Consider the following 6,000-nt stretch of genomic DNA (forward strand, 5'->3'; position numbering starts at 1 on the left):
TGGGATGTGGTTTATAAAAAATTTTGGGTCATGATCATTTTCCAACTGTATTTGATAACATTATAAAACGTTTAATTAAAAGAAGTTTCGGCCCAAATGGTTTGAATAAAACCGCATATTTAGTGTTCAACCCGTTTACAGTTGTACGCTACGCTTCCCTCGTTGACTTTGTCTGACGGAGGAGAAGAAGGACTCAGTGATAAGAAGTATTCAAATCCGTCCATGACTGAACCGTTTTCATTTCTGTCTTCAGGTCTGTTTTGTCGGACCCTTCAGGGTGTTTCTCTTGACGCTTTGTCTTCTGCGAAGGCATGAGTACATGGGTATTCGACTCTTAAGGTTTTCTTTTTATATAGTTATACCGGAGCATTTTTGTGTTTTGCATACAATGCCTATTGTTTCCATTGCGTGTGTTAGAAATTCACCTGGCGGGGATTACTTTATTAACACTGTCCATTGACTTTGGAACATGATGGGAGTAAGAGTGAGATTAGATGAGCACTATAAACCGGTCCCAGCTGACCGATCCAAGGCGGTGCCGCACTGCGTTCCTTTATTTGTTCATTTTGTGTGTGCATTCCTGTGTGCTGTGATTTTCGTTTTTGGGAAGCTGCGTTTTTGGAACACGGCATTCCCTGGTTGATGTTTTGCTTGTTTGTTTCTTCTTCCAACAGACAAGGTGGCCAACAATATTATCATCATTTTACGCGTACATTATATTATTGTTTTACAAAACGAATTTAGAAGTACTAAAGCTTATACACCGAGTCCTTCTGTTGATCAACATTATGTCATTAATCGCATGACTGAAGTTTAAAATTTGCAGGTTTGTATAGACGGCCAGCAAATTAAAGTTCAACCATGTTTTTTTATTTCTAAATGGCATACCACACCATACAAAGCTCGTATTAGCGCTAATTCAAGCTTTTGTACCACTGCAAATATTTCCAGGTTCTAACAGAATGCCTTACTTATAAATATGTTATCTCTCAGAAAACTTTTAGCCTTTCAGAAGCCTGATCACAACTCCATAGTATGTATTTGTTAAATTTATTGTTAGAAAGAAATGCTCTCAACTCATTACATGTCAAATATTTGACGTTTTCTCTTGCAAATATTTTCCTAATTCAAGCTTCCAGTTTTTCTTTTATGCTACTCAGTGGTTTATTAGTATAAAAAGTAGAAGAAATATACGTTGTGTAACTACATAAAGAAATTAGTAGATCCCTCGGAAGCACCGAGAACAAGGAAAACAGTGAAAATTGCAAACTCTGTTTGATTGAGTCTGTTCATGAGCAGTAATGGAAAATACTGCCCACATCCCCTAGCACCGGCTTAAGCACTATTCAATCTACAAATCTAAATGAGTTGAAATCAATCATTTCGAAGGACCAGAAAATATAACAACACTGAGATGAAGTCGGGACGACTTTTTACGGCCGCCACGCAGCACTTGACACCCGCTGTTGTGAAGTAAATAAAATCTGGAAAGTATATCCATAGGAAGCACCGAGAACAAGGCAAACAGTGAAAATTGCAGACTCGGTTTGATTGAGTCTGTTCATGAGCAGTAATGGAAAATGCAATACTACCCACGTCCCCTAGCACCGGCTTAAACAGTATTCAATCTTCAAATCTAAAGGAGCTGAAATCAATGATCCCGAAGGAACAGAAAATATAACAACACTGAGAAAGTCGAACATTTGTATTTTTTCATATCTCCAGAATTCTCGACGGAAAATTACAGATAAACACTCAAGTTCTCGTATACCTTAGAGCGATACTTCTGAACCACTTCAAAAAAGGTAAATGAATAAAATAAAATTAAAAACATTTTAAAATCCCGATATCAACGCAAAAATTGAAAAATAAAGCACGACTGCTTTAATGGAAAATTCATCATATTATTAATTCTATTACGGCTTGTTAGACTCCCGATTGTAGCTTTCTTTATCAGAGGAATATTCTATACCACATGTTTTTCAAAAAAGTACAAATGAAGTGTTAGAAGTACGAGTATACTGATAATGGTCGTGCGTAATCTGTTGTTAGCCGCCATTTAGATATGATATGTTTGAAATTATACATTGTTCAATGCAAAACGCACCGCCCGTCTTTGAACCTGCTTCTATTTGGTCTATTTGGGTTTGTGTGTATGAAGATCAGACTTTGGAGCTATATTTCATTTTTGGTATGTCTGATATGCCGTTGACTTTAATGACTTTAAGGTGAACGTTATATTCATGCGAAAGAAATCTGGGGTTTAATTTGCCTTTTCGGTTAACCTGTTTTTGCAGTCACACCACGAGAGATCGTTTGAAATATTCACGCAAAAGTGTTTTACCTTGGCAACAGATTCTAGTAGTGTTTCATGCATGTAGCATTGTAAGGGAATAGAATATTTCGTCCTTTTGAGATTGATAACTTTACACCTGGAGTGATTTAGTTAAATATCCAAGTGTTTTAAGATCATTTTTATGAGTATTTGATTGTCTGACAGAGGTAAGTGATATGTATATTGAGGTGCCATTTTTAGATAAACGCACTTTAGACTATTAATTTGTGAAAGATCATTTATGTAGACAAGGGAGTGCCTTTGCAAAAGCACGGACCCCCGCAAAACCCCAGAAGAGACAAGTTTGGGCTCGTAGCTTGTACCTTGTAAGATTACGGATTTAAAACGTTTGTCGAAGAAGCTCTTAATTCATTTCTTAATTGCTCACATGTGTGAAGAATTCGTCTCTTCGAAATTTACGGTATAATGACAGGCAAGTGAACAAATTGATTAATACGATTAATTATGAAACAGAATTGGAAATTTGGAATATAGAAATAATTGTAAAGTCAATAACTACTATCAGTCAATATTTAAAGAAGCTTTTATAAACCGCTACTTAGAATAATTAAAGAACAAATAAAATGGCTTAGTACTGATAATGAAAACTACAGTTATTAAAATCTAGTCAATGTCAGATATAAGTAAGTAAGTAAAGTAAGTAAATATTTTATTATTGTGACATGTGCATAACATAATATGAGCCGTGCCATGTGAAAACCAACATAGTGGGTTTGCGACCAGCATGGATCCAGACCAGCCTGCGCATCCGCGCAGTCTGGTCAGGATCCATGCTGTTCGCTTTCAAAGTATATTGCAATTAGAGAAACTGTTAGCGAACAGCATGGATCCTGACCAGACTGCGCGGATGCGCAGGCTGGTCTGGATCCATGCTGTTCGCAAACCCACTTTGTTGGTTTTCTCATGGCACGGCTCATATATATATAATATATAATTATATAACAATATTTCAGATATATATAAAAAAGCACCCGGCCCAATGGGTCTATAAGTCACCAAAGAATGAACCGTGTGAAATTAATGACTTACAATAATGTTTTTACAAGTGAAAGAATATCAATATCTTTATGAGATTTGTGTTCAACGAAACTTGAAAGGTTCGTAATTGTACTTAAACAGTTTTTAACTGATCATCAATACATTGATTATACACAAAAGAGACAGAATTATATACAATAATAATATACAATATACATACATACATGGGTGACAAAGGATTACTGTAGAATATAAATACAGTCAATAATTATGTTCTAATAATGGTTCATGAGCCAATAACGTTTCTTCTATGAAGGTAAGCTCTCACAATGTATTTAGCGGTTTTTCTCGGATATGAATTAAGCATAAAGGACATTTTGTCAGTCAATGTCATGTTAGTGAAATCGCTATTGCTTAATAGATCTCTAAATGTTCTACTCTTATGTTGTTATAGAGTTCACAGTTAAAAATAAAGTGTTTTGTCCTCCACAGCTCGCGCATTACACAATCTGCATAGTCTATCCTCGGGTCGCTCACCAACATATCTACCTGATTCTAGTCTCAAGGGTAAAATCCCACATCGTAACTGACTTAATAGCGATCGTTCATATTTCGTAAGGTTCATCAAAACGTAATCCTCACATTTAAAATCATGTTTAAACGTTTTATATGTTCGCAGTTTAGGAACTGTTTGAATTTTCTGAGACCATTTGTTTGCATAATACGCAGTAATCAAGTTCTTTGCTTGCGGCAGGCAAATAGTAATTTTTGAGTTGAAGTGACGGGATAATCCAATATAGTCTGTTATTTGCTTAATTTCACTACACCAGTTATTTGTACTCTTGTTGAAGTCAAAATTAAACACTCGTTTTGTCAATCTGTTATCGTTCATTAAGATAAGTCAGTTCCAAAACCGCAACATAATGCCCCATCTGCGATACATGCTAGGTATCCATCCCGTATCACCATTAAGGGCCAGTGTGGGTGCGAATCGATGAACTCCGAGAAAGAACCTTTATGCACGGTGTTGAACATTGTCTACACTCTGGTACTGTTTAAGTCCCCACAATGAAACGGTATAGTCTAAAATAGTGCCTACACATGAGTAGTATAGCTTTTCGTAGGATCGAAACCCGGAGTCTTTCAGATGGTGCACTTTACTTATGATACTTCCCAACGCCCGGCCATCTCCTTTTGATAATACTTCACTGTTTGATGTAAAGCTGTTCTTTTCATGGAAAAGTATTCCTAGATATTTGTATTGTTCGACAGTTTGTAGTACATTATCCCCGATTTTAAAACAAACGTCACTTCTTTGAGTTCTACCTTTCCTAAAATGCATACATTTGGATTTTCAGTGCACCAATCGTGTAGAGTGTTAAGCATAGTTTGCAAATTTATTTCCGAGTCAGTTACCGGCACAATATCATCTGCATACATAAATATTGACACTTTAAATTTATCAATATTTATTCCAAGTTCAAGGTCATTGACCTCTTGGACAAGGTCTTTGGAGAATACAGAAAAAAGTGTCGGAGATAAGTTACATCCCTGTTTAACACCTATGAGGCAGTCAAACCAGTCAGTCAACTTGTTGTTTATTCGGATACATGAGCTTGAGCTGGCGTAAACATTTTAAATGGAATTGTATATTTTCCCGTCAACTTTATTAAGAAGTAACTTGTATAACAGCATATCTCTGTCTTTGAAGTCAAAACATTTTTTCAAATCTATAAAGGCCGTAAAAACATTTCTGTTGTTTCTTATAATGCTGTCAAGTGTGAATATATGATCTTCATAAGATCTGTTTTTCCTAAAGCCGTTTTGCTCGTCGGCAAGTAATCCGTTACTTTCCAAGTAATATGACAGTATTTTATTAATAAATGAACTGTAAAGTTTGCTGATACACGAAAGAAGACTAATTCCTCTGTAGTGTAACGGTACTCTCTTGTCTGAAGTAGGGTCTTTAAGGATAGGGTATATAATCGACTTTCTCGACACTGACGGTATTATACTGGAGTCGAACACAAGCTGGAATAACTGTTGTAATACCGCTATAACTGGGGGATATTTCAGGACGTCGTATGGGATCTTGTCATAGCCGCAGGCTGATCCGGATCTAGCGTGCATAATTATGTCAGATATTTCTTTAATATATATGTTTCTATTGAGTTGTGAATTTGGTGTGTAAAGCGGGTCTTCAGTGTTAAGTTCCAATAATTGTTTGTGTATTTTCGAGCGATTATAGTGCATTTCATCAAAGTCACTGTCATCATCACGATTATAGAGGTTCCTAAAGTCTGTTTTCCAGCGTTCGAAAACAAGACTTTCATCCCTGATTAATCCACCGTTTTCATCAACTATCTCACATGGTATTGTTTTATCCTTTCTCGGACCTAAGTTCTGTATTTTTCTCCAGAAATCTGTAGGATTACTTGTTGTCATTTCTTCTATAACTAAAGCTTGGCACTGTCTATATAAGCGTTCTGATTTGTGTAAAAGTTTATCGAACAAATTCCTCGCTGCTACATATTCCGCATGCATGATATTTCTTATTCGTCTATTATTGTTACATCGCAAAAACGATTTTTCTGTTGAGCGCATGTTATTCCATAAGGTATTCAGCTCATCACTCCAGTATGGTTTTGTATGTTTGGAACGTATAT

Source organism: Mercenaria mercenaria, unplaced genomic scaffold, assembly GCF_021730395.1.
Source record: "Mercenaria mercenaria strain notata unplaced genomic scaffold, MADL_Memer_1 contig_1243, whole genome shotgun sequence".
NCBI lineage: Eukaryota > Metazoa > Mollusca > Bivalvia > Venerida > Veneridae > Mercenaria > Mercenaria mercenaria.